The sequence below is a fragment of the Anomaloglossus baeobatrachus genome, chromosome 5 (assembly GCF_048569485.1).
Source record: "Anomaloglossus baeobatrachus isolate aAnoBae1 chromosome 5, aAnoBae1.hap1, whole genome shotgun sequence".
Taxonomy (NCBI): domain Eukaryota; kingdom Metazoa; phylum Chordata; class Amphibia; order Anura; family Aromobatidae; genus Anomaloglossus; species Anomaloglossus baeobatrachus.
The window spans coordinates 69982978-69996944 of NC_134357.1; positions in this window are offsets into that span (position 1 = coordinate 69982978).

The window sequence follows — 13967 nt, forward strand, 5'->3', positions numbered from 1 at the left end:
AAAACACTATACCGGCCTACATGTCCTTCTGTCGAGGGCACGGTGTAACGCCTGCCTGGATTGACACACTCGGACAGGCTGTAAAGGATAGGCTAAAGGGAACCCACTCACCAAGCTGGACCCCCAGAACCCTGAAACCCTTTAATCCCTATACAGTGATGTTGAATGAAACAGGGCCCAAGTTGATCAATACCTGTGGAAGGCTGCAGTTCCAGAGAATAGTAGTTATGCAGGGTCAAAACATAATTGAGGAAGAGGAACAGAATGGGAGGGACAGGACTTAATCAGAAAACAAGCAGAGGGGAAATGCAAATCGGCCAACGAGGTACCTAAACAGCAAGCAGGAAAAGTAGTCAGGTAACAAGCACACAAACTCATAAAACTAAACTGAGGGTAACAGTAACCAGAGGTTCATAGCAATGTCTGGCAGTGGTCTTCAGACAGGAGGGGCCTAAAAAAGGGTGTTGTGTCTTCCCATTGGTTGTAGCTGAATGATGGTACTTCATCTGTGAGATACCCACCACCTGCATTCAGCCTGTGGTTCTGCATCTGTCAAGGTAACGCATCCCAGTGGGTGAGCATAACCTGTGTCCACCTGCACCGCTGGCATCGACTCCTCTCCCATCATCAGCACTATGCACGAAAGGAACACGTTGTCACCTTGCGACAGGAGTACAAATTGACGTAGCGGACTACGGTGATGACTTAACAGCTGTGTGCGGCAATGATGCCAACATGGCAGCGTGCCTTCGTCAGGCCCATGTGACACACGTGACTTGTATGGCTCACGTGTTTAATCTGATTCTCCAGCAATTTTTAAAACAACATCCCAGCCTACATGGCCTTGTACAGCGGGCACGCTCGCTATGTGCTCACTTCCATCGTTCGCACCCAGTAGCTCAACAACTTTCATCACTCCTGAAGTCTTAAGGTCTGGCGGTTAAACGTCAGAAATGCGATGTTCCGACATGCAGGAATTTTAATCTGCACATGTTTCAGCGTCTGTGGCAGCACCGCAGAGCCCAGCTGAAATACGTTATTATGACGTATACCCTGGGCTAACTTGATCCAGAGGTGATGCTGATCACGCTGCTGGAGTGGTGTCAGATCAAGGACATATGCACCGTTCTACACAGTTTACAAATGTCGACGCATATGTTTAACACTGGCGATGACATTCTCAGCGTGACAATTTTGGTCATCTACATGATGGAACACACTGTAAGTATTATTCGGAGTCAGGTGTTGGTCCAAGAGGAAGGGGAGGAAGTACTGGAGGAGTCATATGCGGAAGGGATAACAAGATCTACAAGGTCCAGACGTTCAGCGGCACCTTGTCGGCAGTCATGGTACGGTGGGGGAGAGGGATTATCAAGGGAGCATAGTATCAACAAAACAGTTGAGGAAGGTGCAGGAGCCCAGGAAGAAAATGGAGGACGAACTGGCGATGGGCATGGAAGACTCAGCAGATTAGTGAGAGCTTGCTCACATTTTGGTTGTGCGAGGTTGTGGGGAGAGGGCAGAGGAAGGAGGCACGATTCTCACCTCTCCGCCACCAAGACACTTTGTCCTCCTTGATGCTCAAGACACATGAGCGCCTTCTTGCTGCACTACCTACAACATGACCCTCGGATTGTACGAGTTACAAGTCATGCTGACTACTGGGTTGCCACACTGTTAGATCCCCGGAACAACACAAAATTTTGCGAAATAACTCCTGCCATACAAAGTGACGCACGTATGCAGGAGTATCAGCAGAAGGTGGTACGCAATCTTACATCTGCTTTTCCACTAAACACCAGTGGTGCAGAGAGTGAATCTCAACGCTTTTTCATCGATAGGAGGAAATGGTCTTACTTGTCCACATCTTAGGGACCGAGGGCTGGCTGCTGTGCTGAGACGGCGTTGAGTACGGTGTCTCTGCAGAGTTGCATGTTTGGTCATATACAAACTGAGTTGAAAAAGGTCAGATGCTGGTGGAAAGGGGAACAGGTGTGTTGGAAAGGGTAAAAAACTTTTGTGTCCGTGGGTTTGGTGGTTAAGCAACATTAACATTTGCTGAAGAAACAACATCTGGTATGGTGGGACTCAAAAAAACTGTGGGAAAAAAAGGCGCAAATAGGGTCTTACCCAATATAGCAATGAGAGGTGAATGTATAGCAGGAACACTTACCTGATGTGGTTGTGCCAGTCACAACCCCTTTGACACCATGAAAGTTACGTGGTAGGCAGCAGGCCCGCAAAACGGAATGATTTCAGACAACAGGAGAAAAGCAGGTTTGAATACCGCGCCAAACCACAGGAGTCCAGATGAAGTTAGTAAATCTCTTTTCTTTATTTTCACAGGTCTACGCGTTTCAAGGACATATCCGTCCTCTTCCTCAGGACAAAATGCAGAGAATACTAGAGTATAATATATTGCTATAGTATTCTCTGCATTTTGTCCTGAGGAAGAGGACGGATATGTCCTTGAAACGCGTAGACCTGTGAAAATAAAGAAAAGAGATTTACTAACTTCATCTGGACTCCTGTGGTTTGGCGCGGTATTCAAACCTGCTTTTCTCCGGTTGTCTGAAATCGGTATGGTGGGACTGGCAGATTTGGATAAGGTGGTACATACTATGTTACCGCTATATCAAAAATATTAAGAAGAAAAGAAAGAGAAAGGTAGATATTCCAATCGCCATTCGGTGTCCACCATGCTCATAGATGGAAAAGGAGAGGTTGGCAACTGGAAGGTTAGGTGGAGGATAGAGAGAAGGTTGACTCTCAAACAAATAGTAGCCTGAACCGAGTTAAACGCAACTTGGATCTGGAGACTTGGAGCCCTGTTAGCGTGACAGGGTCCACACGACCACCCAGCCCCGGAACTCCCTGTTAACAACACAGGGGCCATTGGTTACGCAGTCCGTGTGCGTAGGGGACACACTTGTGGACAGCAGGCGCATCAGCAGCAGCAGGCCTGTTTATGCCACTGGGTTGCACTAGCAGGACTGGTAGGACAGGAGCTGTTCTTAAACATTCTGCGTTACCAACTGTGGTGGCGGCCTGCATCGATGACCTATCCCTGCCTACCTCTGGCCTAAAGCCGCAATGGGTTCAACACATGGAGGTGTGCTCTTTCGGAGCATAATAGAAGACTGGGCACCTTCTTCTTGGCTCCAGCCCCTTTTATAACCTGGGTCCGTCCCAAACCAGGGTGGACCACAATGCACCTCCTGGAGACAAAAGCAGAGTGACATGTCATGAGTGGCATAACTAGTGTCCTCTTTTGAACCGCCACTTGAATGATGACCTCATGGCTGCCACAACCAAAACACCTCAACAGTAGTGATGAGCGAGCATGCTTGTCACTACTCGGTACTCGCACGAGTATCGCTGTACTCGGGCTGCTCGGCGGGGACCGAGTAATCTCGCGATACTCGTGCTGTACTCGTGGTCTTCATTTCTGCATGTTGGCGCTCTTTTGAGAGCCAGCCCTCATGCAGGGATTGGCTGGCAGACCACTGCAATGCCACAGCCCTGTTAGTTGTGGAATTGCAGTGATTGGCCGGCGTGCACAGCGTGACCGAGCCTTTATATCGGCCGGCGCGCTGTGCTGTGCTCACAGCTCTCCAGACTGTCAGTGCAGGGAGAGTGTCGCTGATTCAGGGAAAGCTTTGCGGCCCTTTATAGCTTTTTCAGTTGCAGGGCTGCAAACAGTGTGACCAAAAGTCCTTCTCAGGACTATTCTAGTTGTATACAGGCAGGCAGGGTATAGCCAGGTTGGAGTACAGTAGCAGAGTCCTTCTCAGGACTATTGTTGCTATATACAGGCAGGGTATAGCCAGGTCTGAATACAGGCTAGTGACCAAAAGAGTCCTTGTCAGGACTATTGTACCAGTATACAGGCAGGCAGGCAGGCAGGGTAGTGGTGACCGTATACCAGCCTTCATCATATCTGGGGCTGGTGTACACAGTGTAAAACAGTCCAGATAGTGTCTGACTTGTCTGTAATTGTCGCTCCCCAAAAAAACCTGTTAGGTTCTTATTGCGTCCGTGCTTGGTTTTTAAAACCGCACGTGTGTGCCTGTTGGTGGCAGCGTACAGGTGCACTTGTGTGCAATTTCCACAAACTTTGATATAACGCACAAGTAGTGAATATACACGTCAGCAGTGCACAGCATTGCAAAATGCGCAAGGGCATTGGCAAGGAACAAGGAAGTGGACGTGATGGTGGTGCAGGCAGAGGCCGAGGTCGTGGACAAGCTCTAATTTCGCCACAACAAAGGGCCACATCTAGTCGGTCGCACGTCCTGTCCCAAATTCTTGGGGACCGCAGCAGTACACCGCTCTTGAACCAAGACCAGTGTCAACAGGTTGTTAGTTGGATAGCAGATAATGCTTCCAGTCAGATTGGCACCACCACAAACACTCTGTCTTCCACACGGTCAAGTGTCAGTAGCCGTGATACTGCACCGCACATTTCTGAACCTGATCCTCCTTCCTACCACCATGCTGAGTACACGTCCTCCTCGGACATTAATGATCCCACACTTGGACACTCGGAAGAGCTGTTCACGTTTCCATTCACACATTCTGGCCTCTCGCCAGCTCATATTGAAGTGGGTCATGAGGAGATCGTCTGTACAGATAGCCAAATATTTGAGCAGCCACGTTCTCACGAAGTTGGCAACGTGTCCCAACAAGTGGTGGACGATGATGAGACACAATTGTCAGGAAGTCAGGAGGAGGAGCAGGGTGCGGAAGAGGAAGACGACGTGGTGGATGATCCAGTAACTGACCCAACCTGGCAGGAGGATATGCAGAGCGAGGACAGCAGTGCACAGGGGGAGGGAGGCGTAGCATCACAACAGGCAGTAAGAAGCAGGGTGGTGGCCCCAGGCAGAAGTCAGGCAACCGTTCCCCGGAACAACACGACGACACAAGGTGCCTGTACAAATGTTAGGTCTTCCCGAGTCTGGCAGTTTTTTAAGTTGGATCCAGATGATTCAAAAAAGGCCATTTGCAACACCTGCCGTGCCAGCATCAGCAGGGGTACCAAAACTAGCAGCCTGACCACCACCAGCATGATCAGGCACATGTCAGCCAAGCACCCGACTTTGTGGGAAGTACAACAGAGTCGAGGAGCAGTGCTTGCTGATGTCACTGCTACGTCTTCGCTGGTTGTGCATGCGAGCCAATCCTCTGTCCATGCTGCCTGCGAACAAGCCTCCTCCACTCCTGCACCTGCAGTTGCCTACGCAGAAAGAACACCATCATCAAGCACGTCCTTGTCCCAGCGCAGCGTTCAGTTATCCATTCAGCAAACCTTTGAACGCAGGCGCAAATACACTGCCAACACCCCACATGCCACAGTTCTAAATGCTAACATTTCGCGACTGCTTGCGCTGGAAATGTTGCCTTTTAGGCTGGTGGAGACAGAAGCATTCCGTGACCTGATGGCGGCAGCTGTCCCACGTTACTCGGTCCCCAGCCGCCACTATTTCTCCCGGTATGCCGTCCCCGCGTTGCATAACCACGTGTCACAAAACATCACACGTGCCCTGAACAACGCTGTTTCACCCAAGGTCCACCTAACCACAGACACGTGGACAAGTGCTTGTGGGCAAGGCCGCTACATCTCGTTGACGGCACACTGGGTTAATATTGTGGAAGCTGGGACCCAGTCTGAGCGAGGGACGGAACACGTCCTTCCCACACCAAGGTTTGCAGGCCCTACCTCAGTCAGTGTTTCACCCACACTCTACAGCTCCGGAATGTCATGCTCTTCAGCCTCCTCCTCCTCCTGCGCATCCTCATCCACTGTGCCCTCCACACCAGTCACAAGCTGGAAGCACTGCAGCACTGCCTCGGTGAAGCGGCAACAGGCTGTGCTGAAGCTAATCTGCATAGGTGACAAACCCCACAATGCAGAAGAGCTGTGGACAGCTCTGAAACAGCAGGCAGATCACTGGCTCACACCTCTGAACCTAAAGCCAGGAAAGGTCGTGTGTGACAATGGCCGGAACCTGGTGGCGGCTTTGAGGCGAGGCCAGCTGACACATGTTCCATGCGTGGCCCATGTGCTCAACCTCGTGGTTCAGCGGTTTATAAAGTCATACCCAGAGCTGTCTGATCTGCTGGTAAAAGTTCGCCGCCTGTCTGCACATTTTCGAAAGTCACCTACTGCTTCAGCCGGCCTTGCCGGCTTTCAGCGCCGTTTGCATCTTCCGGCTCACAGACTGGTGTGTGATGTCCCCACGCGTTGGAATTCAACTCTGCACATGTTGGTCAGGATATGTGAGCAGAAGAGGGCAGTTGTTGAGTACCTGCATCACCTAAGCCGTCGGGAAATGGGTCAAACTCCACACATAACACCTGAGGAGTGGAGATGGATGTCAGACCTATGTACCATCCTCCAAAACTTTGAGGACTCCACCAAGATGGTGAGTGGTGATGACGCCATTATTAGCGTCACCATACCGCTACTCTGCCTTCTAAAACGGTCTCTGCTGAAAAACAAACATGATGCATTGCAGGCGGAGCGCGATGAGTTGCAGCAAGAAACAGTAGTGGGTGTGGGTGATAACACACAGCCCAGCCTCGTCTCATCACAACGTGCAGTGGAGGACTATGACGAGGAGGAGGATGAAGACATGGAGCAACTCTCCGGCCAAATTGAGGATATGACATGCACACCAGTCATATCCTCGGTTCAGCGTGGCTGGCCAGAGGACAAGGTAGATGAGGAGGGGGAGGAGGAGGAGGAGGAGGAGGACAGCATGTTCAGTTATCTTGTTGGTCAGGCTACTGAAGTCCTGGCTGTTAAGAGTCTGGCGCACATGGCTGACTTTATGGTAAGCTGCCTGTCTCGTGACCCTCGCGTTAAGAACATCTTGGCCGACAATCATTACTGGTTGGTAACACTGTTAGACCCACGCTACAAGGAGAACTTTTTGTCTCTTATTCCCGTGGAGGAGAGGTCAACCAAAATGCAGCAGTTCCGGAAGGCCATACTCACGGAAGTAGGCAAAGCATTCCCCTCACAAAACGCTAGCGGCATAGGTCAGGAATCAGTGGACAACCGAGGTGTACAGCCGAGAGAGGCACAAGTCCAATCCGCCAGAGGTAGGGGAACAGTCTTTAAGATGTGGGACAGTTTTCTCAGCCCCTCACGTACCACAGCCCCTGAGGTGCGGGGTAGTGCCACAAGAAATCCTAAGTTTGCCCAGATGCTGAAGGAGTACCTTGCAGATCGAACAACTGTACTCCGACATTCCTCTGTGCCTTACAATTATTGGGTATCCAAGCTGGACACGTGGCATGAATTGGCTCTCTACGCCTTGGAAGTCCTGGCCTGCCCTGCTGCTAGCGTTTTGTCAGAGCGTGTTTTTAGTGCCGCAGGTGGAATCATTACAGATAAACGCACCCGCCTGTCAACTGAAAATGCTGACAGGCTGACTCTGATCAAGATGAACAAGGGTTGGATTGGGCCAGACTTCACCACACCACCAGCAAATGAGAGCGGAATTTAAAGTTTGCCATGTACCTCCACTCACCCATGGGTACAGACTTCTGGACTTTGGATAATCGCTGGACTGCTCCTCCTTCTCCTCATGCGCCACCATGATGATGACCGTTACAAATTGCAATACTTAGGCCTTTGTTTCAGGTATACCCCCAGTGGTAAATTTTTCGCCCATTCTTTGCAGAATGGACATTACAACGACAGGAGACCCGCTCCTTTGCAATGGGAACAATGTTTTGAGGCCCTCATGCACGTCTCTACCCAGGGACAACATGGAGCCTCCCAATTTTTGGCTGCCCTGCCTAAGGGCTATACTATAATACACCCACTTCCTTAAAATGGACACTTAATGTTTTGAGGCCCTCATGCACGTCTCTACCCAGGGACAACGTGGAGCCTCCCAATTTTTGGCTACCCTGCCTAAGGGCTATACTATAATACACCCACTTCCTTAAAATGGACACTTAATGTTTTGAGGCCCTCATGCACGTCTCTACCCAGGGACAACGTGGAGCCTCCCAATTTTTGGCTGCCCTGGCAAAGGGCTATACTGAAATAGACCCACTTCCTTACAATGGGCACTTCACGTTTACAGGCCCTCATGCACGTCTCTATCCAGGGACAATGTGGAGCCTCCCAATTTTTGGCTGCCCTGGCAAAGGGCTATACTGAAATAGACCCACTTCCTTACAATGGGCACTTCAGGTTTACAGGCCATCATGCACGTCTCTATCCAGGGACAATGTGGAGCCTCCCAATTTTTGGCTGCCCTGGCAAAGGGCTATACTGAAATAGACCCACTTCCTTACAATGGGCACTTCAGGTTTACAGGCCATCATGCACGTCTCTATCCAGGGACAATGTGGAGCCTCCCAATTTTTGGCTGCCCTGCCTAAGGGCTATACTACAATAGACCCACTTCCTTACAATGGGCACTTCAGGTTTACAGGCCCTCATGCACGTCTCTATCCAGGGACAACGTGGAGCCTCCCAATTTTTGGCTGCCCTGCCTAAGGGCTATACTACAATAGACCCACTTCCTTACAATGGGCACTTCAGGTTTACAGGCCCTCATGCACGTCTCTATCCAGGGACAATGTGGAGCCTCCCAATTTTTGGCTGCCCTGCCTAAGGGCTATACTATAATACACCCACTTCCTGACAATAGACACTTAATGTTTTGAGGCCCTCATGCACGTCTGTATGCAGGGGCATTGGTGAACCTCACAATTTTGGACTGCCCTGGCAAAGGAAAATACTACAAAGACTCACTTCCTCAAAATGGGCACATTAGACTCAAGAGGCCTTCATGTACGTCTCTTCTCAGGGACATCGGAGTGCCACACAATGTTTTCACGTAAAATCTTTCATGTATTAATCTCAAAAAGTAACATACACCAGCTCTATCTCACTATTGGGTATGTGCCCTTAACATTTCCGCCATGAAAAATCATTTTGGGGTCATTTTGGAAGGTTTTCTGGTGAGTCCGTAAAAATGGCGTAAAACGCGGACAAAATTGTTCACAGCTGTGACTTTTCAGTGATAAATGCTTCAAGGGGTCTTCCCCATGCTGTTGCCATGTCATTTGAGCACTCTTCTGAGACTTTTGTGCCATTTTTAGGGTTTCTCCATGCTGCCGGGGGTCATTTCACAAAAATACTCGGGTCTCCCATAGGATAACATTGGGCTCGTTGCTCGGCCCGAGTACACGAGTATCTTGGGAGGCTCGGCCCGAGCTTCGAGCACCCGAGCTTTTTAGTACTCGCTCATCACTACTCAACAGTCATCGTCTGACCAACAACAATGAGGTGACAAGTCATAGGGGCGGCCCTCTGCAAGCCTGTTGGGAGTAGCCTGGCCAAATTGTCAGGACACCTGATTCCCTTTGGTCTATATGGGCTCCCCACATCAGGGGCAGGGCCAAAGAGTTCATTACCGACCTAGCCTCTGATGCAGTAAGTGCCTGAGCATGCTCAGTAGCATGAAATACAGTTTCTGAAAAAAAGACTATCCACTTCAGCAAGCTGTCTAGGCACAACACAGGACTTAGACCCAGCACGGAATGCAAGTACCTGAGAAAAGAGGCTTTTCTCAGTCAGTGTGAAGCCCCACAGGTGTTGTGTTGGTGCATTACCTTCAGGGACTCCACGTGGAGGAAGAGTCTGGTCACACTTAGTTTGCTTCTTTATATGTATTTTCGTGATGCCACTCTCAGTATTGCGGTCAATGGGGACCGCCACTGCAGTGTAAGGGGACACCTGGGGCTGATGTTGGGTGCAGTTAGTTTTAGTGGCCTCCCGAGAGTGAGTCAAGCACCAGGGCCCTGTGTAAGTGTGTTGAGCCGCAGGTCGCAGAATGACTCAGGCACAGTCCAAACGAGCATGCGCTGAAGCCAAAAATTAAGACTTTGCCTCAGTAATGACACAGTCAAGCAGAGCATGCTCAGTTGGAGAAACACTGGAGTTAGGCTGCAGCTGGGGTAAATCGGCACACAGGAAGGAGAAACTGCGGAAACACTTCGTTCAATTGTGAGGGGAGTCATTGTGGAGTTTGGTGAGGAGTACCGTAACGCCAGTGAGCAGCATCCTGTGCCACAGACCAATATTCTTCCGGTGCTGTCTATACTGTTAACCATGATAGGAGCGTATAGTCTGTATTTATGGCAACTGGACATCACATTACCCGGGTACGGTAGGCTGTGCCCAGTCAGTAATGCGTGCACGCAACACTTTGTTTTATTATGAAAACACATATCTGTTCTGGGTAGGACGACTATATAGACAATCACATTTGCTGCCTCTGCACTGTCAAATTGTCACGTACAGTTTAAATCATAGAGGGACAGCGACACATGTTTGCATTGAATGTTGCTTTACAATATTTACATGACTGTTGCAGAGCTGTGTGGTTTGCATTCACACTGTTATCATCTGCCTTATCTGTGAGGCTTCAGCTAACAAGGGTATTCAGGGTGGGTGATGTGTTTTGTCTATGTTTAGGTAGATAACTGGGAAGCTCTTGTGATGCGCCACTAGTAAGTTGTCTTCGTGCGCACACACACACACACACACACAAACACACAATTACTGCTGCTACGCAGAGGGCTTACCAAGCAGTAGGCAACTGAATAGATTGTTCTATTATTTCAATTTAATGCATGGTTCTTATTGTTTGTTTTCAGAAAGTGAAACAATCATTTATGAACCCAACTGCAAACAGTGCTTTTCATGTTGCGTAGTTTTGCTGCATACTGGTGATCACACCAAATACAAGACTTAAAATGAAGCATAAGTCGCAATGAGAATTTCACTGTGCTACAATGCGGCCTAGCGGGGCTGTGCAACCACCGCCTGCCCCATCACGTGCATCTGCGTGCTCTTCATCCTCTGTGACTCTGGGGACATCAGTCACACATGCTTTTTCACACTGAACTTCCACCCCATTACCCGTAAGCGGGAGTGTGATTGGCAGGTCGTCACTTGTTTTATAAGTGCAAACAGATGTTATTGTTGAGCTGTCAGACATCGAGAGAACCACCATTGGATGACGGAAACATTATATCCACGCCTGCACCTTCGTTACAGATTGGCTGGACTACCTGCAGTTAATAATTACGTTCCACAAATGGAAAGGAGTGAAGAATGCACATGTGTTGTACCTTGCTTGGCAGCAAACGAACAATAACTTAGTATTGAAGACAATTTTATGATGGTAGAAAAAGACTCAGCTCTTTGGGCAAATAAAATAGCGTGGCAAAAGTGGGCAGCTGGGTACAGTGGCCGTGTTCTGTGGGTACAAGGACAGTAAGAGAAGCCTCACTTTTTATTCCTCCTAATAAAGTAATGCAGCAAGGAATTCCATCAATTTGCTATAAAAATAGTAGCTAAATGAGCAGGAGGGTGTAATGCAGAGGTGCTGTAAATAGCTTGGCACCTGTGGGGCACAAATGGAGTACAACAGCCACTTTTTGTATGCCACTGAATGGCAGTATTTTTTGCTATTATTATAGGTTATTAAAAACAGAGCAGGAGGGTGTAATGCAGAGGTGCTGCAAATAGCTTTGCACCAGTGGGACACTAATGGAAGTCCAACAGCCACTTTTAGGATGCCACTAAATGGCAGCCTTTTTTGCTATTATTATAGCTTTTAAACACAGAGCAGGAGGGTGTAATGCAGAGGTGCTGTAAATAGCTTGGCACCTGTGGGGCACAAATGGAGTACTACAGCTACTTTTTGTATGCCACTGAATGGCAGCATTTTTTGCTATTATTATAGCTTATTAAAAACAGAGCAGGAGGGTGTAATGCAGTGGTACTGCCAATAGCTTTGCACCAGTGGGACACTAATGGAAGTCCAACAGCCACTTTTAGGATGCCACTGAATGGCAGCATTTTTTGCTATTATTATAGCTTATTAAAAACAGAGCAGGAGGGTGTAATGCAGTGGTACTGCAAATTGCTTTGCACCAGTGCGACACTAATGGAAGTCCAACAGCCACTTTTAGGATGCCACTGAATGGCAGCATTTTTTGCTATTATTATAACTTATTAAAAACAGAGCAGGAGGGTGTAATGCAGTGGTACTGCAAATAGCTTTGCACCAGTGGGACAGTAATGGAAGTCAAACAGCCACTTTTAGGATGCCACTAAATGGCAGCATTTTTTGCTATTATTATAGCTTTTAAAAACAGAGCAGGAGGGTGTAATGCAGTGGTACTGCAAATAGCTTTGCACCAGTGGGACACTAATGGAAGTCCAACAGCCACTTTTAGGATGCCACTAAGTTTACTCAGTGTTTGCTAGTATAATGGCTTAGTAACAATGAGCTTGAGTGTGCAAAGGGCAGGAGGGTACAGTGGCAGGGTTGTGGGTCTGGGTAGAGGAATGGAAGCCTGCCTTTCTATCCCTCCTAATGGGGAAATGCAGCGAGTAAATCCCTGACCTTAGCTACACAGACGCTGTCATCTTGTGTAGCTGTTAAAATCTGTTTTAGCTTATTAAAAACAGAGCAGGAGGGTGTAATGCAGTGGTACTGCAAATAGCTTTGCACCAGTGGGACACTAATGGAAGTCCAACAGCCACTTTTAGGATGCCACTGAATGGCAGCATTTTTTGCTATTATTATAGCTTATTAAAAACAGAGCAGGAGGGTGAAATGCAGTGGTACTGCAAATAGCTTTGCACCAGTGGGACACTAATGGAAGTCCAACAGCCACTTTTAGGATGCCACTGAATGGCAGCATTTTTTGCTATTATTATAACTTATTAAAAACAGAGCAGGAGGGTGTAATGCAGTGGTACTGCAAATAGCTTTGCACCAGTGGGACAGTAATGGAAGTCCAACAGCCACTTTTAGGATGCCACTAAATGGCAGCATTTTTTGCTATTATTATAGCTTTTAAAAACAGAGCAGGAGGGTGTAATGCAGTGGTACTGCAAATAGCTTTGCACCAGTGGGACAGTAATGGAAGTCCAACAGCCACTTTTAGGATGCCACTAAATGGCAGCATTTTTTGCTATTATTATAGCTTTTAAAAACAGAGCAGGAGGGTGTAATGCAGAGGTGCTGTAAATAGCTTGGCACCTGTGGGGCACAAATGGAGTACAACAGCCACTTTTTGTATGCCACTGAATGGCAGCATTTTTTGCTATTATTATAGCTTATTAAAAACAGAGCAGGAGGGTGTAATGCAGTGGTTCTGCAAATAGCTTTGCACCAGTGGGACACTAATGGAAGTCCAACAGCCACTTTTAGGATGCCACTGAATGGCAGCATTTTTTGCTATTATTATAGCTTATTAAAAACAGAGCAGGAGGGTGAAATGCAGTGGTACTGCAAATAGCTTTGCACCAGTGGGACACTAATGGAAGTCCAACAGCCACTTTTAGGATGCCACTGAATGGCAGCATTTTTTGCTATTATTATAACTTATTAAAAACAGAGCAGGAGGGTGTAATGCAGTGGTACTGCAAATAGCTTTGCACCAGTGGGACAGTAATGGAAGTCCAACAGCCACTTTTAGGATGCCACTAAATGGCAGCATTTTTTGCTATTATTATAGCTTTTAAAAACAGAGCAGGAGGGTGTAATGCAGTGGTACTGCAAATAGCTTTGCACCAGTGGGACAGTAATGGAAGTCCAACAGCCACTTTTAGGATGCCACTAAATGGCAGCATTTTTTGCTATTATTATAGCTTTTAAAAACAGAGCAGGAGGGTGTAATGCAGAGGTGCTGTAAATAGCTTGGCACCTGTGGGGCACAAATGGAGTACAACAGCCACTTTTTGTATGCCACTGAATGGCAGCATTTTTTGCTATTATTATAGCTTATTAAAAACAGAGCAGGAGGGTGTAATGCAGTGGTTCTGCAAATAGCTTTGCACCAGTGGGACACTAATGGAAGTCCAACAGCCACTTTTAGGATGCCACTAAGTTTACTCAGTGTTTGCTAGTATA